This window comes from Sapajus apella, unplaced genomic scaffold (genome assembly GCF_009761245.1).
Source record: "Sapajus apella isolate SASKATOON/1434 unplaced genomic scaffold, GSC_monkey_1.0 scaffold4, whole genome shotgun sequence".
In the NCBI taxonomy this organism is placed as follows: Eukaryota; Metazoa; Chordata; class Mammalia; order Primates; family Cebidae; genus Sapajus; species Sapajus apella.
Window position 1 is genome coordinate 7,386,625 of NW_022436944.1, and position 27,900 is coordinate 7,414,524.

The following is a 27,900-nucleotide window of genomic DNA, read 5'->3' on the forward strand; positions in this document are numbered from 1 at the left end:
CATTTCTTGTTCAAGGTCGATTAGCTACTAGTAGCATAGCAAGGATGCAAATCCAGGTCAGGACCACACTGGGCCCTGCAAATATTTGGCACATGAAAGCCTGGAGGAGGACAAAATGAACAAATGAAAGTTGATGGGATGAGTGTCACCAACGTCAGAAAGTAGAACTCCATCAAATAAAAGGAAGGGCATAAGGAGACAGCCCAGGTTAGAGGCATGATAATCTGAAGTCCCAGCTGTCACCTTTGCTGCTGTACTTGGGATGTTATGTTCACCCATTTTTATGCTTCCAAGGCCCACATGCCTATTTTGAAAGATTGCTTTTGCTTCTAAATAATTAACAGAGAATTCTCAGTTAAGCATCAACTTGGATGCATTCCCAGTTCATAATGATTCAACACCCTTATATACATGGACCCCTGCTAAGTACTCTTGGAATTCAGTCACAAAGATACTGCAATGACCTTCTTAAAAAATCCTCCTTCTAAAAATAAGAGTTAAAATAAACACGAATAGACACAGCAAAGCTTAATAAAAAATTATTTCAAAGCACCGCCCCAGGATGTCACCTCAAAGGTGTTTCTTCTGCACGGTCAAAATAATAAATACAGAGTTCAAAAAACATAATCAAAAATAGTTTGGGGAAAAAAACCTACCAGCGTATAGTGGGAAAAAAGAGGAAACGTTACCTTCCCTGCTTGCTAAGTTGATTTTCTAGACATGGCAGAGTCATTCTTTACCTTGACCACAGTTTGCCTAGATTAAAAACACTTTTCATGTGTTTTTCCTTTGTTCCCATTACTTGGATATTTCAATAACGTGTACATAGCTTTAAAAACAAGAAAGGCCAAAGGTTCCATGGTTCTGGTGAGCTTGCATTTGTCCCTCACCAAATGAGAAATTATAAGATGTTCTTTCCCTGGTATTGGCCAAGTCAACAATTACTCTTATCTACCTGTGCAACAACAACAAAAACAAAAATACAAAATGCCAAGATATGAGGCAGTTTTAATATCAAGATGGGACTAATCAATCTTTATTAAGTTGTTTGTTAAAAAAATATCACTCATTGACATTTTCTATTTTTTTCTTCTTCCATCAGAAATATATTTAGATCCTCTAACCGGGGTGATCTTGGAAGGCAGATTTATCCTTGTTTCTGAATTCCCTGGTACAGGGCTTAGCAAATTCCCACCCAAGAGGATTATGTAGCTCCCTCTACAATGTGACCACAGAAAAACAAAGAAGCTCAGTGTCTATATTGGGCCAACCTCAATACGGACAGTCCCAGCTATGGACCAAAACAGTAACATTCATTCAGTTACTCAATAAATTTATTAAAAGTCAACCATGATTAATGGATAGATAGAAGGATGGAAAAATGAAAAAAATACGTGATGAAAATATAATAGTAGAAACTAGATGCTAGGTATATAGGTATTAATTGTAAAATTCTCTTAACATTACATTTGACATGGTAAAACCCCAATCCATACTAAAATACAAAAAATTAGCCAGATGTGGTGGCAGTGGCACACTCCTGTAGTCGCAGCTCTTCAGAGTTAAGGTGAGAGAATCACCTGAGCTTGGGAGGTCAAGGCTGTAGTGAACTGTGATCCTGTCACTGCACTCCAGACTGGGTGACAGAGTGAGACTTGTCTCAAAAAACAAACAAAAAATAAATAAATAAAAATAAAAAACAGGAGACTAAAGTATGCCACCCCAAAATATATTTTGTATATTTATAGCTGTTTATTTTGATAAACTGCATATACAAGTGTAGCTCTGAAAAACTGCCCTTTTGTAAAAAAAAAAAAAATAGTATTAATAAAGGAAATCTACATTTGTAAATGTATCTGTATCAGAAAGAGGGCTGCTCCCCTGGCAATATTTTTTAACCTGACAGATTTTTTATGTGCATAACAAGGCAAGCTTTATCCAGCATACATTTTCTCCCCTCACGCTCCCATAACTTCTCTTCACCCCTGCCTCCAAAAGCCCCAATTCCCTATTCCTTTCTGTAGTTTAGGGTGCTATATAAGCGTCAATCATCTGTCCCTTCATTAACTCTCCTGTGTTTTTAAAGCTCCCGTGCATATGTACATAATTAAATATGGTTTTTCTCCTATTAAAAAAAACATTATGTTTGAAATTTTTTAAAAAAAAATATAGTGAATAAAAGCCTACCATGTGCTAGTCTTTGGGCTTAGTACTAGAAAATGAAAATGAATGAGACAGAAACAGAAACACCTCTGGATTTATTAGTGATACTATCTGGTAGGCAAGATAACAACAACAATAAAAATACAAGCAAGCACAACATTTACGAAATGTGATAAAGCTTAAAAAGAAAAACACTAGAATGTTAGAGAGACAGTGACAGGTGGTTGGGGATGATGAAGCCCTTGGGACAAAGGGAACATATTTCTTCCACCTGCAGTAGAGCAAGATCCAAACTTCTTTCATTACGGGACTCTAAGGAGGGGGGTGATATGGAAGGAATGTGATGTCATTTATACTGTAAGGTGATGGCATTGGCTGTGGTGTAAGAGTGGATGAGTCAGGGACATGATTTACCACCATAACCTGTTTTGGGCCATAATCCAAGTCCCCCATTCTTTCTGTAACCTAAAGATGGCATATAAGCTTCTGTACCCCCACTGGGGTGTTGGGGGTAATCACTCTATGATTCTTCTCCATTCACATTAATAAATGTGTATGCCATTTCTCCCATTAATCTGCCTTTTGCCAGTTGATTTTTCAGTGAACCTTCAGAGGGCAAAAGGGACATTTTTCCCTTGGCCTTTAGACTGTCAAAATGTAACGCCCTGAAACCCTGCTTATCTCTCGCACCTTATCATGCAAAGGCAATACCTTCCTCCCAGTCCTGAGTTATATTTACCAGAGCCAGAGAAAGTACCTGGCTCCAAAAAGGGAAAATGAGAAGTCCATCACCCACATATGCATATTCTGTATCTTTCAGGTGTTGTTTGCCTCAGAATTATGCAGGCATTCCTTCTGAAGAGCACAGAGAACATAGCACATGGTTTTTTTGCACTGTGTATTCTCATAAAAGCTCACTAAACGAATGGATTTATGAATAAATTAAGCCCTTTTACAATTCCAGAGTAGAGGTATTGAGTCATATTGCAGGCATGATTTGCCACTAGCATTTTTATAAAGTCACTCACCTAAGGTAAGTTTTTAAAAATCTGATGGAGGTTTTGAGAGACCCTTGTCCCTCTTCAATCTCCTACCAATTATTTATTCTCTCCTGCTCCTGTGTTTACTCTCACAGCAATCCCTACATAAGCATTTTTTTTTAAAGAGAGGAAATTATTTAAAAAGTTAATTGATGCATCCATAAAGATCTGCAACTGTTTTCTCCTCAAGTACTGGACCACTGGTTCTTATCTCTGGCTGTACATTAGAATTGTCTGGGAGCTTTAAAAACTACCAATGCCTGGCCCAGACCACAGAAACTCAATTGAAACCCCAGAAGGGAGTGCCCTACATAGTCGTTCAAAAAACTCCCCAGATAATTCTAATATGTGGGCAAGATTGAGAACCAATTTAACAGGCTTTTAGTGAATGCCGATTAAATCACTAAAATCCAGCATCAAGCTGGATACTCCTCTTACTCCCTTCCACTTGTCAGGCTTGCCGAACATGTGTATAATATGATCAAGGCACTATTCTTTCTCTAGATATAGTTTTGATCATAACAAACACTTCCTTACTGTTTTTCAGTAAAAGTACTCAACACTCCCATAGGAGCTTGAAGTGCTTAATAGTTAGCATCCCACTCCCTGCTGGATTTTGTTCCACATAATGATGTCTTCAATCATTTTATCATGCATCATTTAAGAGCAATAAAATAACACGATTTACACTTACAGGCATGAAGCTCTAAAGGACACTCGGTCTGCTGCTGATGAGCTTGGCAAAGCGCTTTCATTTGCAACCTGAACACAAGATTGTGTCTCAATAATTTGGTTAAGTAAGATAAATAGTGCCATCAGCACTGCTGCAGAGCATGCAAAGCTTTATGCATTTCACAATAATATCACAATAGGGCACCTCATGGATGAATGAGTGTACCTTTCTTCCTTTTGTTTTTAATTATTTGCAGTTATATGTATTTAATGTGATATATATATACACACGTGAATGCGTATGTATACACACACATATATATACACACACATATATATATCATCCAGTGTTATGTATATACACACATATAAGTGCATGTGTCTTTTTGGTAGAATGATTAGTTTTCCTTTGAGTACATACCCAGTAATGGGATTCCTGGATCAAATGGCAGTTCTATATTTAGGTCTTTGAGAATACTACAATCTGTATTCCATAGGGGCTGAACTAATTTCATTCCCACCAACGGTGTGTAAACATTGTCTTTCTCCTTATCCTGACCAACATCTGTCATTTTTTGAGTTTTTACTAATAGCCATTCCAGCTGGTGTGAGATGGTATTTCATTGTGGTTTTAATTTGCATTTCTCTGATGATTAGTTATGATGAGCATTTTTTCATATTTTTGTTGGTTATTTGTATGTCCTCTTTTGAGAAATGTCCGTTTATCTCATTTGCCCACTTGTTGATGGGGTGTTTGTTTTTTTCTTGTTGAGTTGTTCAAGTTCCTCAGAGACTCTACATACTAGACATTTGTCAGATGCATAGTTTGCAAATATTTTGGCAGAAAATTTTAGTTAGAGACTAAGATAAACAAGTGATATGGATGATGGAAAGATAATCACCCATCAGAGAGTACAGTGACCCAAGTTATTCTTACTCTGGCTACCTGTATGTGGCCTTGGACAAGTGACTTCACTTCTCTGGGATCCAGTTTCTCTACTATGAAAAGAAAGAATCCTCTGGGAATAGCATATGTGTTTCTCTCTTATTGGTTCTTGTGACCACTGGCAGGGCCATCCTAGAAGGTCATGTTATAAAGAATTTTGAAGCCCTATATCTGCTCATTGGAAAGAATGCCATTATGAACATACCAGTGTCCATCATGAGATCAGGAGAAAGGAAGTGGACTTTCAGTTCCACTGAGTCAAAAACCATAGAATTACTTTCCTAACCCAGTGCAGTGGCCGGAAACCTGTAGAAATAAAATGAAAGCACCTACTTACAACACTATAACTGCTAATCTTTACAGCCACATAAAAATGTGTACATACACACTGGCAGCATGTCTCTATATACTCAGGTACACTTATTCTTCAACTTCAGTTCAAATTCTACCTCTTCTGCTAGGCCAACTACATGCCATAACAATAAATAGCTAATATTTACATGGCACATAATATGCATCAGGTGCTCTTCTAAGCATTTTGCATATGTAATGCATTTAACTCTCATGACAATCCCGTTAGGTAGATATCATTATCCTCATTCTACAGATGGGAAAGCTGAGGCACAGATTGTTTAAGTGACTTACTCAAGGTTACACAGTTAGTAAAAGAGCTGAGATTTGAACTGAAGCAGTCAGCTGCAGAGGTGAAATATTTAACTATTGGATAAAATAGCGCCTTCTAAACATCCACATAAACCATCCCTATACCACACGTTTTTTCTGCATTCTATCATTTGCTGATTCTTTGTGATTATAGGACATTGATCAATGTGGTAAGCACTTTGAGATTTAGACAGAAAATTATACAGGATTTCCATAGATTCTGGTTTGCCCATCTAGTGCTTTTGGTTGGGGATGAGGAAATTCAGAGAATACTTCCTACATGAAGCGATGCCTAAGCGACATCTTAGAGGATAAATAGCAATTAGCCACATTAAAATTAGCAATCAAAATCAGTTTATTCTCTAATCCCTTGCCAATTGGTTATATTACTCGGACCTCTAAATATACCTTTCAGTAAACAGAGTTAACCATGCCTCCCCAAAACTCAAAGAAAACTTCACATTATATGTAAGAATGAAGCTCAGTGCTGTTATAATTAGAGTAACTTGCTTTTCATATGAAAGTCTTAATATGTCACTTCTAAGTGATGTTCTTGTGTTGTTAGAAAAGCAAAGAAAAATTTAATAAAATTCTTGATTAGGAAAGAAGAAAATAATTCAGGGCAAAAGAGTGAGATAAATAGTTCCTTCTCACAGTCAAGAGCTTCAGACTTTCCAATAAATCAAAGGTAATGATCCACTAACTTCATGAGGATGTGAAGAAAAAGATGCCACATCTTGGTGAGTTCCAGGCAAATTAAAAGTTGGCTCTACTTATATACTCTGTGACCTAATTTAGGGGGTGGTTAGGCCAGCAGGAAAGCACAGTGACCGGATAGAATAGAAAGGGACTATATTGGAATAGTATTTTTTTATAATCTTGCCTTTTATTTAATAGTGAAATTTTTCAAATTTATTGCAATGATGAATAATTATTTAAGTTAAGCATGATAGTGACTTTACATTATAGTCATGCAAAGATACTATCCTTGCAAGACATATTTACATATAAGACCTGAAAACACTGAGACACTCAGAAAACAAATGTCAAGGAGGACATGATTGCTGCTCATTTCTACAAAGGTGCACCAGAATGAGTCTGAGTTAATTAATTCCCATAATAAGATGCTCAAACCAAGCTCAAAAATCAGTCTGCTCTAAAGACAATCATATAGCCTGGAAATTTGAAGTTACCTGCCTCCCGCATGAGGGGCATGGAAGAAAGTGATAAAACTTATCAGAATTGTGAAAGCCTCACCCTTCTAAGAAACCATCTTAGAAGAAAAAGAAACAGATCAGAGACTATTTCAATGTATCAGACTAGGTTAAAAACAGAGATCCAGGCCTGGGCAAAAAGGAAAATGATAAGGAGCTTCAGAGAACAGAAATAGGGTGTCAAGACCAAGTGAGAAACTCCAAAGGCTGCACTGAGAATGTTGCTTGGAAACTCCATGGTTTCCACTCCAGATAAGGAGCATCTGCAGATTCCAAATTCTTGGCTGCCTTTGGGGTTAGGGTGGAGGAGGCATTTGGACAACCTAACCTAGTTTCCCAGGTTCAATGTTAATACCAGCTCCACCACTTTCAGAGCACAATGTACTTGTGTGAGTTGAAAGACTCAAGAGAACAGCAGAACAAGTTTCTATCTGAAGTCACCTTAAGTCAGTATCCACAATTAGAATGGCCTGAAAAGGAGTTATAGCAAACCCAGAATTCCCATTTATATGCTTCTCTGTAAATGGCAATGTTTTGCATAAGATGTTGTGACCTTTCCTCTATTAATTTGTTTAGCAAAGCCCCCCCTTTTTTCACAAGACAAAGGTGAACTTGAGTACAACCCTATATGAATGTTCACAAGTTCCATAATAGTATACGTTCTTCCTTTTGCAATTTTTCATACATGTGACATAATTTGCTTAATCTCAATAGTGACAAGAGGTCAGGGATTGCCTATTTTTGTCCTCTATTGTGTCCTCATCAACTGAAACACTGTCTGGTACCAAGTAGGCTCCCCACCAAAAATGTTTGCTGAAGAGCTAATAACCACTCAAAATGTTGTGAGGACTAACTGAGAAATAAACATGAAATACCCATCACAGTGACTGGCAACTGAAATGAGTATTTGTTGAATTAAGTGAATGAGTGGAGAAGATTCTAATTCACACACTCTTGGTGTCCCGTCCTGTTACCTTCCTATTTTTTTTTCATTATTGTATTTTTCAAATGAGTACTCCATGCTTTCATTTCCTCTCTAGTTTCTCTACAATTCTTGGCCTTCCCACTCCACTAAAACGATCCCCTCAAAATCCACACTGGCAAACTCCCACTTCCTTGAAACTCTCTTCCATGTCCGTGGTTCCACGACTACAGATTCTGTTGCAACTTTTCCAACATTTTCTTCCTTTCTGTCAGTGACTTTTGACTATACTCTTGGGGTGAGTCTCAGCAGGACTACCCCCTGAACTTTTGCCCTTTTGCTTCTACTAAAATTGAACTTAGCCATACAAGGTTTCCACTACCATTTTTGGCTAATGACTCCTAAGTTTTCATATCTTCTGTATTTGCCTGACCTGTAGTCCCATATTCCCAACACTGGGAAAATCTGTCCTCCATTGTGCTCTTAAAGCATTTCATACTCCCTGCAATACCAGCCTGAATGAAACCCTCCATACAGTGTCTGTTTCCTCCCAGGCTTGTTTAGGGTAAGATCCATATCATGGGATCTTGTCCTTTGAACTATTACTAAAACATTTTCATTTGAATCTCTTGCAACATCTCAAACTTCACACCAATATGATGTCCTTTCCCCGACCCCACATTTTCTTGCCTCCTGAATTTCTTACTATCAGTGATACCACCATCCACCCACCCGAGCTTAAAATCAAGTCCTCTTTGACTCTTCTTCATTTCCCTCAAATTCATCAAATCTTGAACATTTCCTATAATATTTCATGTCATTTTCATTCTCCATCCTCACTGTCAACACACAAACTTAACAAGGCCACCAGTCCCATCTGGATGATAACAACAGCCTTCCCATTCTCAGATATGTAAAGATTTTTGTCATTTTTTATCTGCTGCACGTTTGTAGTCTAATATCCTTGCCCTGGCTTTCAGGAATCCACATAATCCAGTTTCCTCTCTTCCAACTACAAATTCAAGCTCATGTCAACATCCATGGCCCACTGTGTTCTTGCCATTGATCAAGCAAGTGGTGATTTGTTCCCTCCCTATCTGGAAGCCTCCCTCTCTGGAATTCTACCTATGGAATTCTGCCCATGATTCAAGGCTGAGATCAAATAATTTCTTACACAGGAAACTCATTATGACAATTCTAGTCCTAAGTATTTCTTTTACTTTTTTTCTACATTTTTATTTTGAAATAATTTTAGATTTGCCAAAAAGTTGCAAAAACTAGAGACTTTCCATATACCTTTCACCCAGCTTCTTCTAATATTTTTAATAACATATCATAAAACCATAGCACAAACCATGAAATTAATATTGCTATAGCACTCTTGGCTGAACTACAGCTCTTACTTGAATTTCTTCAGTTTTTCCCTGAATGTCCTTTTTCTCTTCAAGAATCAATTCGAGACCCCCATCACATTTGATTGTCTCCCTGGTCTGCTCCAATCTGTGACATTTCTCAGTCTTTCCTTGTCTTTTGTGACCTTGACACTTTTAATGAGTTATCCTCAGGTATTTTGTAGACTGGCCCTCAATTTGAGTTTATCTAATGTTTTCTCATAAGTAAATAGAGGCTTTATGCCTTTTTGGAAATATTACGGCAAAAATGATATTGTGTCTTTCCCAGGGCCCACTATCAGCAGGTATGTGATGTTGATATGTCTCAATACCAGTAACATTAACCATGACCACTTGGTTACTGTGGTGTTGTTGGGTTTCTCCCTTGCAAAGGTATTATTCTTCCCTTTATAAGGGATAACTGTCTTGGGAGAGAGATTTTGAGGCTATGCTGATATCCTATTTCTCCTCAAACTTTTGCCCACTAATTTTATCTGTCACTCGGTCTTGTCTACAACAGTTATTACTGTGGTATTTCCCCAGTGATGGCTTTTTACTCCCCTCATTTATTTTACATTTATTAATTGAAATTCTGTAAGGCTGTTCTTCTTAATATATTGGGATTTTATTTTATTTTTTATTTTTATAGGTACATAGTACATGTAAATATTTATGGGGTACACAAGGTATTTTGATACAGGCATACAATGCATAACAATCAATCACATCAGGGCAAATGGGGTCTCTATCACCCCAACTATTTATTATTTCTTTGTGTTACAAACATTCCAATTTGCTCTTTTAGTTAATTTAAAATCTACAGTAAATTATTGTTGACTTTTGTCACCTTGTTGTGCCATCAAATACTATATTTTATTCATTCTATCTAACCATATTTCTGTACCCAGTAACCATCCCCAATTCTCTCCATCCCCCACCCCTACCCCTGCCCCACTACCCTTCCCAGCCTCTGATAACTACCATTCTACTCTCAATATATTATTGATTTTTGTTCCTCAGCAGATGTCTAGTTTGGGGAATACGGTCCTAGGCATCTGGGGATACCTGTCCAGTCACAGCTCTGCTCTTAAACCAGCTTTTATCAACTCAAAAGTATGTCTGTTTTATACCTCCAAGTCAAAGGAGGTAGGTTAAAGGATACCTGATGAAAAAAGGAGAGAGAGGAAGAAGAGGAACTAAAGAAGGGATGGAAGGAGGGAAAAAGAAGAAAAAGTAACTGTTTCTTCTTAACTATCAGTTGCTTTGAAAGCAAATCGTATTTTAAGGAAACACTTCCCTTTCAATGGATACCCATGTTGAATTCCAAGGAAAGATCCAGAAACAAACACACTTCTGGTACTTATGCCAACTAAATACTAAATCTATTACACTCCAGGGTAAGAGTTATGAGGACATTACACGCCATAGAACCACCATTATGGCTTTTTTCTCTTCTCTTTTATAGTGAGTAAGTATATCTTAGAACAGGAAAAAGAGACTTCAAGCCCTAGTACAATCTAGGAGATGAGTAACATGGGAGGCTGACATCAATCCAGCAGAGTCTGGACATCCACAGAAAGAATTTAATCTAAGCCTGTCTGCAAAATGGAGAAACATCTCCCTGGCCTGGGCACTGGAAAGACATAAAACCACACAGACCACAGCATCCCATCCTTAATTTGGCCAACTTCCTTGCCAGCAGCAGACAGAACCATAAAAGAGTTTGAAGGTAAGTCTGTGTTCACTCCCTTCAGCAGCATTCTCCTCCCACATCCAATTTTACTGCCTCTGTGCCCCATGCAGGGAAGTAGAACACAGTGCACAGCAGTTCTCAAACTGGGAACTTCTCACTTATTACAACTTATGGTTGTGGTGGGGGTGGGGGACAGTATCACAAACACCTTGAGACTATTTTAATTTTTTATTCTTATATGATTGATACTCTTTTAAAAAATAGGCATATTCTGGATCAGTCTAAATTACCACCTAATACCCACAAAATGCAATCCCTGCATTTTGTACTGCTATTTTTAATCAGATTATAACCAACTGATCCTATGAAGGAATAGCATTTCATTTCCATGTATTAAGAGACATAACTCAATGCATTTGAGCTTGCATATCCTAATAGCTAAATGACAACATTCTGTGTCTGCTAATGTACTTGTAGTTTATTTTAACCAATTATATGACAAATCTTGAAATTTCCAATGGTAGAATTACAAGACATTTTCTTGGACTGAAACTTCAGTTTTTTAAGTTACTGAATAAACCAAGGTTTACATATGGTGTCATAAAAATGACAGGGGGCAGTAATGTATACTAACTGGAGCAGTTAATGAAGAAAAAATTGAGGTGGACCCAGAATGGAAACAAGGAACCAACATCCACTGGAGAATAAATTGCCTCATTTTATGCTATGCAAATAAAAGCTTACCAGTAGTTCAAACAAGGAACAATTTGTAAGAGAACTGAGTCATCTTATACACACGAATTCATATACAGTGATATGATCGTTAGTACCATTTGGGAAATGTGGATTTTTTTGTGTGTGTATCTACCTCTGTACTAATCAGATTGCAAAAATTCATTACCAGAACTTACAGTTGTAGAGATACCTGAAAAATACTTCTGGTAAATGGTCCTTTAAAAATGTTTCAGTGCTGTTTGGGCATGCACTATTACTTTGCATTATTGCCTTTTGATAGGTCATAGGATAAAAGAAGAGCATATATTTATTGTTTAAAAGAAAAAAAAATAACAATAATGACAAAAATGGACTATCATGCTCAAAATCAAAAGAAGGAAGTAAACAAAATGTCTTCCTATTATTAAATACAATCATTGGCAATTTTATTTAAATTACATTAAACTGCATGGCATTAACATTGACAATTTAATTTTTATTTTGAAAATATGTTGTTTCTTAATTTAATCAGGTTTTATAGTTATGTATGACTATAAAGACACCAGGAAGTTTCATTCCTAAATATATAGATATGTTTAGATATATATCTCTACATATATGTACATATAAATTATACAGATATATATCTGTATAATTTAAGCCCCAGTATAGTGAAATAATTCAAATCACTCTGGGAGGAAGGGGTCTAAAATGAAAGAAAAAAAAGTATCAAATAATAAGAAATTAAAGAAAATTATTGACAAAATGACCCTATTTACAGTGGATATCCAGCGGAAGCAGACCTTGGGCAAATCACTTTAACTTCTCTAAGCTTCAGTTTACCTTTTCTGTAAGAATAGTCATATATGTGCTAAGTTTGTAAATGCACAGGGGAAAAAGTATCTGGAAGAAGCCATATTCCACTGTAAATAATGATAACTTCTGAGAAAAAATGTGGTTTGAGGGACAGAGGTCAGAACTGAATTGAACTTTTTACTCTATAATATCTGTAATGTTTGAATTTTATACAAGTATACTCATCTAATAGAGTAAAAAATAAAGTGATTGCATAAATAAAAGGTCAGTAGATTACTCAAGTGTTGAAAAGAGCATAAACTTTAGCTTCAGAAAACCTAGCACTAAACTTGATTCAGGTGATTCATATGAGCTGTGAGATCTTGGACAACTCACTTAACTTCTTTAAGCCTCAGTTTTCCTTCTCTGAAAAGTATTAGTAATATTAGCTATGGGGATAATGTGAGGATTAAATAAAATTGAAGTATACAATTCAGACCCAGGGTGATCAGGCATCCCCAGGGTTGCTAGCTTCAGGGTTCTGCATCATTCCTTGTTGATTTCCCTAGTCAGCAAGTGATTCCTTTCTTAAATGTTTCAAAGTACCCAGTTGGAGTGTAGCATCTGTTTCTTCCTAGACTCCCACATATTCACTGTTCCATAATGTGGCTTCAGTGAGACGATCCAGCTCTACAGAGACAAATTCACTGTGGGAAACTTCCAGTGGAAATTTCTGCAAATTTCAACAGATCAACCTCGTGCTTAGGCAACATAGGGAGAATCTTATGTTGTGTCATTTCAGTGGGATGGAAAAAATCCCTCTCCTGCTGGTCTGAAATTCCACCACTGTGATAACTACAGCTCATTCACTGGTGGTTATAAAAGACGAAAGTTTTCTAATTACAGGTTGCAATTCCAAACTGCCCAGTCAGAATTTGTCTGCAAAGGTAAAGGATAAAATTTTTGAAAATATAATTTTCTTAATCCCGACTGTCAAGATTTTTTTCTGCATGTGAGTTGCTCATAAGCATTTCTTTTATAGGCAACAGGGGTCAGTAAGAATCAACCTTCTGACCATAACAGTAGCTATAGCCTGGACCACTGCCCCTGCCTTTATTACTGCCTCTCACCCTACTCCAAAAATGCCCTTCCCTGTTCAAACACTGTGGTGGATACCCATTTTATTTAATAATCACTGCTGTAGAACTTATCCTAATGGGTACTGGTCTAAGCAATTTATAAATATGAATTCATTTAATCTTCACAATCCTCCTATGATATCCATTTTTTTTAAGTAAGGAAATTGAGACACAGAGATATTAGGTAAATAACCCCAAGGTTACACAGCTAGTAAGTGGTAGGACTGGCAGTGAAGCCCAGATAGATAGTCTGGCTCCTAGTTTGTGCTTTTGATCACTCTGAAGTTTCATCGCCTAACAAATTAGTGCAGACTTCTCACCAGACTTTGCATTTCTCCACAATATAGCCCCAACTAACCTTTTCCAGAATTATCTCACACCACCATGACTTTACACCATCTACTCAGTATCCATTCATCCAACAAAAAACAAAAACAAAACTATTGCATACCTTGTGAAGCCACAGCCTAATGAAAAAACAGACATTAAGAAAGAATTGGCAGCTCAAGTGGCCAAGGCAAGATGGGTGAGTCAGAGTGGAGGCTATGGTCCTGGAGTTGACAAGAAGGATGACAAGGACAAGAAAAAGAAATACAAATCTCCTGTACCGTATCTCACACTCAGTGCTGGTTAAAATTACTGAAGTTAGAATTTCAGACTGTCTTCTCATGGAGGAAGAATTTACTAGAAATCAGAAACAAATGAAACCATCAGAAGAAAAGCAAAAGAAGGAAAGATCAAAAGTGGATGATCTGAGGGGGGACCTCAATAGCAGTAGGAATCTGTGGAGCCTCCTCTCACCTAACCTGAATATTATGAAAAGATGGGTATAAATCCTCCTGCAAGAGTCATTCTCCATGGTCCACCTGGCACAGGTAAAACCTTGTTAGCCAAAGTGCTAGTAAACCAAACCTCAGTCACTTTCTTGAGAGTGGTTGGCTCTGAAATTATTCAGAACTACCTAGGTGATGGGCACAAACTCATATGGAAATTGTTTCAAGTTGCTGAAGAACACCCACCATCCATTGTGTTTAATGATGATATTAATGCCCCTGGGACAAAAAGATATGACAAATTCTGGTGGTGAGAGAGCAATTCAGTGAACAATGTTGGAGCTGTTGAACCAGTTGGATGGATTTGATTCTAGTGGAGATGTGAAAGTTATCATGGCTGTAAACCAAATAGAAATTTGGATCCAGCACTTAGCAGACCAGGTCACTTTGACAGGAAGACCAGAATCCCCTCTGCCTGATGAAAATACTAAGAAGAGCATCTTTCAGATTCATACAAGCAGGATGATGCTGGCTGATGATGTAACCCTGGATGACTTGATCATAGCTTAAGATGACCTCTCTGGTGCTGACATCAAGGCAATCTGCACAGAAGCTTGTCTGATGGCCTTAAGAGAGCCATAGAATGAAGGTAACAAATGAAGACTTCAAAATATATAAAGAAAATGTTCTTTATAAAAAACAGAAAGGCACTTCCAAGGGTCTCTATCTTTAGTGAACCACAGCTGCCATCAAGAAAATGGTTGGGAGATTTTTCAACCTCTGAATGGAATAAGGCTTGGGAGTTGCCCAGAGGGATCCCTGTTCCATTTGATTTTTATTAGCAAAACATCCTGTGTGTTTTTTGGAGTAAAATGTGTAAATGCCCCTCTGAAGGGCCTTCATCTCTTGGTCACTGTGCAGCACTCTGCTTCCCAATAAAGTATGCTCTTTCACCAAAAAAAAAAAAAAAAAAAAAAAAAAAAGAAAGAAAGAAAATCCCATAACAGTAACATGGATGAATTATAGCAGGTTTCAATAACGGGATGATATACAGCAGTGAAAATTAACAAACCACAAAAAAAAAAAAGAAAAAAAAAAGTTTTATCCTTTAGGGGTTGTGCAACATGACTGATCCTGATGGATTTTCATATGATTGCAAATGAACTATATTAAAGGAGAAAAAAAAATAAAAAACCACAACCATAGGCAACAGCATGGCCCTGCCAGCTAAGACTGAGGCAGCAAATGCTGGGCTGGGAGCAGCAATGTCTGCTATGGGCAAGGGCACTGTGGCAACGTGCTAGAACACATGGCCTGCAAAGGGAAGGTGCTGTCTTGGTGATCCAAAGCACTTCTAGCCTCTCAAGCACAATGTCCATGTGGCTTTCCTTGTTGCCCTTCCTTGCTTGTTGCCTTTCCAAGAAGCCAGTTGCAGTACTTGCTACCTTAAATGCTTGTCCATTCCTCCTGAAGAAAAAAAGCAACAGGATAACTTGGTCCATCTTAGAACTTAAAAAAAAAAAAAAGAAAAGCCTAAGGTAGTGAAGGAAGTAAACATTTAAGTCTTATGTCTTACAACCCATGACAGACGTTGGCAATCTAAAACCTGTCCTGCCTGCAGAACACATAGTCCTGCAGTATGGTTTATATAAGAAACCTAAAGACTGATGGGAAATAATGAGGGTCTGCCACTACTGAAAAAGAGTAATAACAGTGATGAGTTAGGATCAAATGCCTTTGTGTGCTGCAATATATTATTACAATATCTTTCCATTTTTCATTTATCCAAAAATTCCTTTAAAAGGTGGTCCAGATGATTGCTACTGGTTAAATAATTATTTATATCTATTGTTTTCTTGCTCTACTACTATTTATATTTGATATTTAGTATAGGCAAATCATTGTTTACATAGAAATTGTCAAGATAATTAAAGCTTCTTCTAACAATAAAATCAATACTTCTGATTTTAATTAGGTAAAATCTAAGTGTTTAAAATCCAAAACTATTTTTGAATATGAATATTTTCAAGAAAATCTACACATTAAAATTTATTTCTACTACCCAAAGCAATCTGCAGATTTCATACAATCCCTATCAAAATACCAATGTCATTTTTCTCAGAAAAAGCAGTCCTAAAATTCATGTGGAACCACAAAAGAGCCTGAATAGTCAAAGCAATCCTGAGCAAAAAGAACAAAGCTAAAGGCACCATACTATCTGACTTCAAAACATATTACAAGGTTAGAGTAACCCAAATAGCATAGTATTGGTATAAAAATAGGCATATAGACCAATGGAACAAAATAGACAACCCAGAAATAAATACACATATTCACAGCCAACTGATCTTTGACAAAGCCATGAATAACATACATTGAGGAAAGAACGATCTCTTCAATAAATGATGCTAGCAAAACAAGATAAGCATATGAAGAAGAATGAAACTGAACTCCTATCTCTCACCATGTACAAAATAATTAACTCAGGATGGATTAAACACTTAAATATAAGATGCCAAACTATAAACTTAATAGGAGAAAACAAAGAGAAACTGTTCAAGATGCTGGCCTACTTAGGCAAAGACTTTATAGCTAAGACTCCAAAAGCACAGACAATGAAAACAAAAATAGACAAATTGGACTTTATTAAATTGGAGAGCTTCTGCATAGCAAAGGAAACAGCAGAGTGATGAGACAACCTATAGAATGGGAGAAAATATTTGCAAACCATCATCTGACAGGGAACTGATATGCAAAATACAGAAGTGTGATAAAAACGGACCAAGATGCCCCATGATTCCAGAACAATGGGAAAAGTCACATTTCTTGTGAAGAGTATCTTAGAAATTAATATGTGTATAAGAAATAGATTTACAGAAGTCACTTGCCTGTTTTACTCACTTATCCCCTTGTGGACTTTAGGTTTAAGATCTCTAGCTTAGTTTTTATATCTACAATTTCATCCTTGAGTACAGATCACCCCGAGTCTTAAATAAAATACTTCCTACCTCAAGAGACAGTCTTATTTTCTTTTTCTTTTTTTTTTTTTTCAGTGAAACTCTAAGCTTTTTATGGTGGCAGCATGCCTAGAACCAGGTCTATGCCAAAATGTTTATTTACATTTCCTTATTTATCAACTTTATTTTTTTTCTAGCCATGTAACCCAGTTCTGACCAGTAAGATGTAGGCAGAACACTCTGCTGGCTTGAGGAATTTTAAATTTCCCTGTAGAAGGAACATACAGTTGGTTTGGCCCTTGATCATTCCTGCTTCTTCCTGCTTTGAAGTGGACAAATTATCTGGAGATGCAAATGCCATTTTGTACTTGTGAGAAGATAGCCACAAAGACAAAAGCCAGCTTATGAAGGACTGGCTGGACTCTTGGGTGCAATTGTGTAGCTTAACCAATTGCCAGTAATTGCCTAGGTTTGGTAATATGAGAAAAGTAAACTCTTCATGTTTAAGTCATAGTTGGTCAGCTTTTCTGTTATTTGCAGCCAAATGCATTCTTGATTTGTTTTTCTTCCCTTCTCTTTCTCTGAGGAACCACCATGATGGTTGATATTCTGTACACATATCCTGAAAACTGGAGGGCCTTCAAAGCCCTCATCACTGCTCGGTATAGCAGGGCTCAGGTCTGCATACCCTCTGTACCATTACCACTTCCACTTTGGCCAAACCAACCACAACCCTAAATTTCTCTGCAAATTTCCTGCTGGCAAGATTCCAGCATTTGATGGTGACAATGGAGTCCATGTGTTTAAGAGTAATGTCATTACCTACCATGTGAGCAATAAGGAGCTGCAGGAAAGTACTCCAGAAGCAGAAGCCCAGGTGGTGCAGTGGGTGAGCTTTGCTGATAGCAACATAGTACCCTTTGCCAGTACTTGGTTATCCCTACCTTTGGCACCATGCACCACAACAAACAGCCACTAAAATGCCCATCAATGATAGGCTGGACAAAGAAAATGTGGCACATACATACCATGGAATACTACACAGCCATAAAAAACGATGAGTTCATGTCCTTTGTAGGGGCTTGGATGAATCTGGAAACCATCATTCTCAGCTAACTGACACAAGAACAGAAAACCAAACACTGCATGTTCTCACTCATAGGCAGGTGTTGAACAATAAGAACACGTGGACTTAGGGAGAGAAGCAGCACACACTGGGGGCAGTTGGTGGGTGCTAGGGGAGGGACAGTGGGGGCGTAGGAAGGGTAGGGAGGGATAACGGGGGAGAAATGCAGAATATAGTATGCACCTATGCAACAACCCTGCATGACCTGCACATATACCCCTGAACCTAAAGTAAAATAAAATAAAAAAGAATGCAAAAGAGGAAGTGAAGTGAATTCTGGGGCTACTGGATGCTCACTTGAAGATGAAGGCTTTTCTGGAGGGTGAATGAGTAACTGGCTGACATCACAGTTGTCCGACCTTGTTGTAGCTCTATAAGCAGGTGCTGGAGCCTTCTTTCCACCAAGTCTTTATGAATATCAACTGCTGTCTCCTTACTTGCATTAACCAACCCCAGTTCCGAGCTGTCTTGGAAGAAGTGAAACTGTGTGAGAAGGTGGCCGAGTTTGATGCTAAAAATTCTGCAGAGAGCCAGACTAAAAAGGATACCCATGGAAGGGAAAAGGTTCATGAAAAGAGAAGCAAAAGCCTCAGGCTGAGCACAAAGAGGAAAAACAACGTGACTTCCCCTGCTCCTGAGGAGGAGATGGATGAATGTGAGCAGGTACCAGCTGTTGAGCCCAAGGCCAAGGACCTCTTTGCTCAGCTGCCGTGTTGAATGAATTTATACCCAGGTGCTCCAGTGAGAACACACTGTGTCACTGCCATATTTTTGGAAGCACTCTGTTAAGGATGGCTGGTCCCAGTGGTACTCTAAGTATCACTTAAGAGCTCACCCAGACCTTCAAAAGTTGCGGCCTCATAACTGAAATGTTCCAGTGACTGGATAATCTGAGGAAGAACACCTTTGCCCATGTCATCTTCTTTGGAACCAACAATAGTAGCTCCATTTCTTGAATCTTGGTCTTCAGTGGCCAGGTGACTCAGTGCCTTTTGCCTGAGTCTGGATTGGCAGGTGGACTAAGAATTATACACATGGCGGAAACTGGATCCTGGAAGTGAGAAGACCCAGATGCAGGTTCAAGAGTACTTTTCCTGGGATAGGACCTTCCAGCCTGTGGGCAAAGCTTTCAATCAGAGCAAGATCTTCACGTGAACATCTCTTGTCATCAATCCGCTGGTGGTCATTAAAATAAAACCAACACTGAAAAAAAAAAAGAAATGTTTCAATATCTTATCAATTCTACAATAAAGCAAACAGCTGTGCAATCATATTGATAGATGGCAACTCAGCCTCCATATCTGGCAAAAACAGTGGAGTTGGGGAAGGGACAATCATGATCTGGCTCTGTCCCAAGTGATCAGCTTCTATTCAGTCATATTGATAGTTGCTATGCTGGAATGTTATCTGATTTCTTAAGAGAAATCAGAAATGTGGATTTTTACATGAAATCTCACAATTCAATATTAATAATGAATTTGCAAGTTTCAGACTTCCCAAATGGCCTCACGAAAGCTAAAATTGTTTTTGGCCTATGTGAGCAGGTGTCAAGGAAAAGAACTCCTACCACAGGCCAAGCCCAGCAACAGCCTCTAAGTTTCCTTTCCCAGTGTAGATGCCCACCTTTTCTGTGGGCATGTTCCTTTTCTACTTCACAATGTCTGGATAGTCTCATCAACTTTGACAAACAAATAAGTGTTAAATGAGGGCACTTTTCACTCCAAAACTCGAGTTCATTTCTAAGAGCAAACTTCACTGTAGGAATTTCCAGTTTTTTACTAAATGCTAAATAATCTTTGTCATTAAAATTTATACTATTAAGATTAAAAAACAAACCCAGATATTTCTGGTTACCATAAAAAGCAAATACTGACTCACTTGATGGTGAAATGGCTGCTTCTTTGTTCATTCTTTCAGTAGTTTGTTTTCATCTAGAAAGTGCTGTTTATAATACCAATGGTTAGTTCAGGAAAATGCCTAACTCCTTTACTTTCTCAAATTTTCCCAAGTATAACTTTAATAAATAAAGCTCTGCCTTCTCATCATGTATTTTGATTTTCCTTTTCTTTCCTGTTGTTTTCTGTCTTCCCATTTCACTCTAGCCTTCAGCCTTTTCGTAAGCCTATAGCAAAACAAAGAGTAATTTGAAAATGAATATGCTCTTTACTTCACAAAATAATATACCTATGTATTTATGTTACTGTAACTATCCAAAGCAACTGACAATTTCCCTGGACAATTGAGATTCTCTAATCTCAAATCTAATACTCTTTTTCTCTCATAGTGATAGAAGTGTACCTTTTAGACTCTGTTGCCTGACCTTGGTACCTGCGTCTGACCTCTGCCTTTCTCGTAACTGGGCCACTATGTAGCTGTCTTGCCAGGTTTATAATATCTTTCTACTCTGAGAAATCCTTACGATTTGCTACGTCCTTCTGTCTTTCTCCTAAGTAGCAAAACAAGCAATTATTAAAATGAAATTTTTTCAACACGATTCTTCTCACTGCATAATATTCATCAGGGCCAAGTCATCTCAGTAACTCTAGCCATGTAAATGTATCTGTTTATAGTTTATAAATCTTCAGTCTGCTCTTTGAGTAATCTTCTATTTGCCTTTTCTAAGCATAATAAATAATGCCTTTACCTGTTTATGTAATAGTTGTTACTCCTTGATGTTTCTTTTATTTTGAAGTCCTTGTCCTTTATTGGGCAAGGGGTGAGGAAAGCAGACAAACCGGTTGGACATAGTAGATGGGTGTGTGAGGACAAAATGCTACCCGAAAGCCAGCCAACCCACAATCCCCTGAAATGGATGCTAATGCACTTCAAACTCTGGGCATTGGTTTCACACACAGCCTCTTTGAGGAATAAAAGAATGGGTTCTTGTAAAGCTTCTTGTTACCCTCAACCATGGAGGCAAGTTCTGAGTTCTGATTTTCCTAGGACACTAACTCTAGTCACGAAGATCTCTGGAGTGATCAAGCATGGTGGAGTGGCTCTAAAGGATAAGTAGAACAGGAGTCTTGCCCAAGCCCTGTGACAACATCAGTGCCTGTGTATGGCCTCCCAGGCCAACCAGAAATTGACAGAAAGGCATGTAGATGGTGAAAAGATACACATATATTTAGAATTTGCCAGCTGGACTCAGTTTAGATGATCCCAATTTTGTTGGCAACACCCAAAGCATGGTAGTCAAGAGCTAGTTGAACGTATGCCTTCTCTCCATCAGGCCGAATCAGGGTGTTGACCTTGGCCACATCAATATCATACAGATTCTTCAGAGCCTATTTAATCTGGTGATGGTTGGCTTTAATACCCACGATGAACATAAATGTGTTGTTGTCTTCCATCTTCTTCATGGCAGACTCAGTGGTCAGTGGAAACTGAACAATAGCATATGGTCAAGCTTCTTTCTGCTGGGGGCGCTCTTGGGGATATTTGAGTTGTCTCCAGAGTCACAGTGTCTTGGGCCACTGGAAGGTGGGTGACATGCAGATCTTCTTCTTCTTTTTTTTTTTTTTTTTGGCTGTGAACACCTCTCAACACTGCCTTCTTGGCCTTTAAAGCCTTCACTTTGGTTTGGGCTTTAGGATGGGCAGGAGCTTCCTTCTTTACATTCAGCACCATCTTTGAAAAGCTCCTTGATGTTTCTTAATGCTTCATCATGGCAAGAGGCATTGATTGGATCTTCCTTCAACATAGAGGTGAGCCAAAATTTGCTAAGTATATTTATTTATAATTTATATTCCTTGTAGTTCCAAAACGCATTTGAGATCATTTAGATGAAAATATGTAATTAGCTTAATTAAAAGAAAAATAAAAACAAAAGTTTAAAAAAATTTAGAGTTAGGATAAGATAGCTATTGTCACAGAGCATAAAATTTGGGTTGAAGTTTTCTGGCAAGCGAGGAGGAAGAAAAAACAGAAAGTAGTACAAAGTTCCCTTTATGTGATCAAATAAACCACATGAGTTCTTTCTTCAATAAATGAATGTCTGTAACAAATATTTGTAAAGGACTCACAATATCTCAGACACCATATTTGCTGTGTGGATACAAAGACAAGATATTGAAATGATCTGAAAAGCCCAACATCCAGTTTGGTAGACAGACATATAAAACATGACAATGGTATGAATTAAATTTAGTGCTTGAAATATGCACAGGGTGTTATTGGAACACTTGCTGAAGTCACAAGCAATTACATCTCCTAAAGAGAAGCATGTTCTATGTGCTGAGGAATAGAATGTATATTCTGTAGCCATTGGATAAAGTGTTCTATACATATCAATTATGTCTACAGTACAATTAAGTCTAATGTTTCTTTGTTGATTTTCTGTATGGCAGATTTGTCCAATGCTGAAAGTGGGATGTTGAAGTCTCCAGCTATTATTAGGGTCCATCTCTCTCTTTAACTCTGAAAAAATTTGCTTTATATATCTGGGTGTTCCAATGATGGGTGCATATATATTTATAATTGTTATATCTTCTTGCTGAATTAACCCCTTTATCATAATATAGTAACCTTCCTTGCCCCTTCTTATAGTTTTTCTCTTTAAATTGATTTTGTCTGATACACGTATAGCTACTTCTGCTGTTTTTTGGTTTCCATTTGCATGGAATATCTCTTTCTGTTCCTCTATGTTCAGTATATTTGTGTCTTTATAGGCGAGGTGTATTTCTTGAAGGCAACAGATAATTGGGTTTTATTTTTTGGTGGTTGTTATTGTTTATCCATTATCCATTCAGCCACTCCATGTCTTTTGATTGGAGAGTTTAGTCCATTTGCATTCAATGTTATTGATAAGTAAGCTCCTGCCATTTTGTTTTTTGTATTCTTGGTGTTTTGTGGTCTTATCTTCCTTTTTCTTTCTGTTTTCCTTTAAACAAAGATGATTTTCTCTGGTGACATAATTTAGTTTCTTGCTTTTCATTTTTCTTTGTATTCTTTGTGTGTTTTTTGGCTTGAGTTTACCATGAGGCTTGCAAATACTGTCTTATAACTTACTATTTTAACCTGATAACAGCTAAACACTGTTTGCATAAACAAGCAAAAACTATATGCTTTAACTTTATTCCGCGACTTTTTAACTTTTGGTTATTTTTATTTGTGTCCAATTGTAGTACCTATGTCCTGAAAAGTTATTGTAGTTATTATTTTTTATTGATTCACTGTTTAGCCTTTCTACTTAAGAGTACTTTACATACCACAGTTACAGTGTTATAATATTCTGTTTTTCTGTGTACTTACTATTACCAGTGAGTTTTGTACCTTCAGGTGATTTCTTATTGCTCATTAATATCCTTTTCTTTCTGATTGGAGTACTCCTTTTAGCATTTCTTGTAGGACAGATTTGGTGTTGATGAAATCCCACAGCCTTTGTTTTTCTGGGAAAATCTGTATTTCCTCGTGTTTGAAGGATATTTTTACTGGATATACTATTCCACAGAAAAATTTTTATGCTTCAGCACTTTAAATATGTCACATCACTCTCTCCTAACCTGTAAGGCTTCCACTAAAAAGATGTATTGGAGCTCCTTGCATGTTATTTGTTTCTTTTCTCCTGCTGCTCTTAGGATCCTTCCTTTATCCTTGACTTTTCAGAGTTTGACTATTAAAAGCCTTAGTCTTCTCTGGGTTAAATCTACTTGGTGATCTATAACCTTCTTGTACTTGGGTATTGATATCTTTATCTAGGTTTGGAAGTTATCTGTTATTATCCCTTTGAATAAACTTGCTACGCTTATCTCTTTCTCCACCTCATCTTTAAGAAGAAAACTCTTAGATTTTTTAAAGGCCATTTTCTAGATCTTGTAGTTGTGCTTTATTGTTTCTTGTTCTTTTTTCTTTTGACTTCTCTGTGTATTTTTATTTAAGATGTCTTCAATCTCACAAATTCTGTCTTCTGCTTGACAAATTATGTTACTAAAAGATTCTGATGCATTCTTCAGTATGCCCATTGCATTTTTAAACTCCAGAATTTCTGCCTCTTTTGAATTATTTCAATCTTTTTGTTAACTTTATCTAATAGGATTCTAAATTCTTTCTCCATGTTAACTTGAATTTCTTTGAGTTTTCTCAACACAGCTATTTTAAATTCTCTATCTGAAGGGTCACATATGTGTTTCTCCAGGAATGGTTCCCTGGTGCTTTATTTAATTCATTTGGTGAGGTCATGTTTTCCTGGATGGCTTTGATCCTTGCAGATGTCCATCTGTGGCTGGGTATTGAAGAGTTAGATGTTTACTGTAGTCTTCACAGTCTGGGATTTTTTGTACCTATCCTTCTAGGAAAGGCTTTCCAGATATTTGAAAGGACTTGGTTGTCGTGATCTAAGCTGTATCTGCTTTAGAGGACACTTTAAGTCCAGTAGTGCTGTGGTTCTTGCAGATTTGTCGAGGTACCAGGTACCAACTTGATGGTCTTAGAAAAGATCCAGAATAATTTTCTGGATCATCAGGTAAAGACTCTTGCTCTCTTCCTGTAATTTCTCCCAAAGATACTGGGTCTTTCTCTGTTCTGATCCACTTGAAACCGGAGGTGAAGTGACACAGGCACCCTTGTGGCCACCACCACTAGGACTGTGCCGGGTCAGACTTGAAGCAGCACAGCACTGGGTTTCACGCAAGGCCTACTCTAGCCACTCCCTGACTACTACCAATGTTCACTCAAAGCCCTTGGGCTCTATAATCCATGACGGAAAAGCCAGCTAAGCCTGTATCCTTTCCTTCAGGGCAGCAAATTCCCCCAGTCCCTGGAAAGGTCCAGATGTGCCATCCAGGAACCAGGAACCACAGTCAAAAACCTTAGAAATCTATTTGGTATTCTATTGTACTATAGCTAAGCTGGCACTCAAACCACAGGACACAGTCCTTCCCACTTTTCCCTCTCCTTTCCAAAGGCAGAGGAGCCTTACCTCGTAGCTACCACCACCACAGGCCCTCATAGATTACTGCCAGATTACCACTGATGTTCGCTTAAGGCCCAAGAGCTCTTCAGTCAGCTTGGTGAATGGCGCCTGGCCTCAGACTCACCTTTTAGGGTAGTGGTCTCCCCTCTGCCCAGGGCAGGTCCAGAAATGCCATCCAATAGCCAAATCCTAGAATCAGGGACCTCAGGAGCCCTCTGCATACTCTATCCTGCTGTGGCGAAATGGTACTAAGTACAAGACAAAGTCCCCTTTACTTTTCCTTCTACTTTTCTCAAGCAGAAGGAGTCTCACCCCATAGGCACCACACTTGGGAATGTGCCGAGTATCACCTGAAGCCAGCAAGTTTCAGAGGCTCATTCAAAGCCCTGGATGTATTAATAATATCTGAGTATTGCTGCTGGTTATTCAGGGCCCACAGGCTCTTCAGTTAGCAGGTGATGAATCCTGCCTGAGTCCTTTCCTTCAAAGCAGAAGATTTCCTTCTGGCCCAGGGTGTGTCTAGAAATGTCATCAGGGAGCTATGGCCTGGAAAGGGGACCTCACACCTCTGACCGGTGCCCTATCCTGCTGTGGCTGAGCTGGTATCCAAGACGCATGACCAAGTCTTCCTCACTCTTCCCACTCCTCTCCTCAAGTAGAAGAAAGGAGCTGCAAGTTATGCAGTGTGGGGTTAGGGGAAGCATAATGCCAGCACTCCTTTGGCTGTTTCAGCTGTTATCTCAGTATGTCACATACCCTCCAACCAGTCCACTGACTCTGGGTTCAGTTCAGTCCTAGGACTTGCCTAGGTGCTGCAATACTTGTGTCCTTGACTGCCTTTCATTTTATGTAGAGCCACAAAACACTTTAGTCCACAGTGGTGAGGCTTATGGAATTCAAATCCCAACCGCTGGGATCAATGATTCCTCTCTGGCTATGGCTGGTTTAAATGCTTCCTCCATGGGCAGATATCATCTGAGTTTGGCCCAGTTTTTCCCTCTGCTATAACAGGGCAAGACTGAGTTCAGTGCCTCACAATTGCTGTGTTCCCCCTCCCCTAGCTCACAGAAATGCTTTCAGTACAAGGCAGCCACTCCTAGGGAATGGGGTAGGGCTGGTGTTGGCAATTCAAGGCTGTTTTTTCTACTTCTTCAGTGCCTCTTTCAGAGACATGAAGTTAAAACCAGGTACTGCAAATGCTCATCTAATTTTTGTTTCTCATGAAAGTGATTTTTCTGTGCAGATAGTTGTTAATTTGGTATCCTTGCAGGGGGAGTGATGGGTGGAGCTTTCTAGTCCACCACCTTGGTCCACATCCATATATTGCACGTTTATTTTTTAGTGAAATGTTGATAGTTACAGAGTCTGCCACACTCACATAAATTCTAACTAATTTCTCTGTAAAAATGAGTTAATAGTCTTATTTGATTAGGATTTCATCTTTAGCAACATTGAAATCCTAGATCCTCCTTTAACAATGTCTTAATACTAGAGGAAGAAATGTGAGATTGAGATTGGGACGACCTGCTGTCCACACATGGCATCCCAGAGCATCTTACTCTGTAAACTCAGTTGAAAAAAGAAATTATTCTGTTTTATCTATTTTTTCCTGCATTTATTTATTTTATTGCATTTTAGGTGTTGGGGTACATGTGAAGAACATGCAAAATTGTTGCATAGGTACACACGTGGCAGTGTGATTTGCTGCCTTCCTCCCCATCACCTACATCTGGCATTTCTCCCCTTGCTATCTCTCCCCAGCTCCCCACCCCCCACCGTCCCTCCCCTATTTCCCCCCAACTGACCCCAGTGTGTAGTGCTCCCCTCCCTGTGTCCATGTGTTCTCATTGTTCAACACCCATCTGTGAGTGAGAACATGCGGTGTTTGATCTTCTGCTCTTCTGTCAGTTTGCTGAGAATGATGCTTTCCAGGTTCATCCATGTCCCTACAAAGGACACAAACTCATCATTTTTGATGGCTGCATAATATTCCATGGTGTATATGTGCCACATTTTCCCTATCCAGTCTATCGTCGACAGGCATTTGGGTTGGTTCCAGGTCTTTGCTATTGTAAACAGTGCTGCAATGAACATTCGTGTGCACATGTCCTTATAGCAGAAAGATTTGTAATCCTTTGGATATATACCCAGTAATGGGATTGCTGGGTCAAATGGAATTTCTAATTCTAGGTCCTTGAGGAATCACCACACTGTCTTCCACAATGGTTGAACTAATTTACACTCCCACCAACAGTGCAAAAGTGTTCCTATTTCTCCACATCCTCTCCGGCATCTGTTGTCTCCAGATTTTTTAATGATTGCCATTCTAACTGGCGTGAGATGGTATCTCAATGTTGTTTTGATTTGCATTTCTCTGATGACCAGTGATGATGAGCATTTTTTCATATGTTTGTTGGCCTCATGTATGTCTTCTTTTGTAAAGTGTCTGTTCATATCCTTTGCCCACTTTTGAATGGGCTTGTTAGTTTTTTTCTTGTAAATCTGTTTTAGTTCTTTGTAAATTCTGGATATCAGCCCTTTGTCAGATGGGTAAACTGCAAAAATTTTTTCCCATTCTGTTGGTTGCCGAATCACTCTAATGACTGTTTCTTTTGCTGTGCAGAAGCTGTGGAGTTTGATTAGGTTCCATTTGTCTATTTTGGCTTTTGTCGTCAATGCTTTTGGTGTTTTGGTCATGAAGTCCTTGCCTACACCTATGTCCTGAATGGTTTTGCCCAGATTTTCTTCTAGGGTTTTTATGGTGTTAGGTCTTATGTTTAAG

The 27,900-nt window shown here is 38.3% G+C and overlaps 1 protein-coding gene and 3 pseudogenes across 2 annotated transcripts in view; 3 read left to right on the top strand and 1 right to left on the bottom strand.

Moving 5' to 3' along the window:
- NMD3 (NMD3 ribosome export adaptor) overlaps nt 1–27,900 on the bottom strand; it is a 150,346-nt gene that overhangs the window by 22,742 nt on the left and 99,704 nt on the right. Inside the window, exon 18 of one of the 2 annotated variants that reach the window (XR_004263883.1) lies at nt 5,027–5,127. The gene's annotated coding sequence lies outside the window, so the exon portion shown is untranslated. Of the gene's footprint in view, nt 1–5,026; nt 5,128–20,170; nt 20,331–27,900 lie in introns of those variants that run through there. The other variant, XR_004263876.1, reaches the window with a different exon arrangement.
- Nucleotides 14,137–14,858, top strand: LOC116539067 (annotated as a pseudogene).
- Nucleotides 17,674–18,105, top strand: LOC116539048 (annotated as a pseudogene).
- On the top strand, nt 18,780–19,465 carry LOC116539042 (annotated as a pseudogene).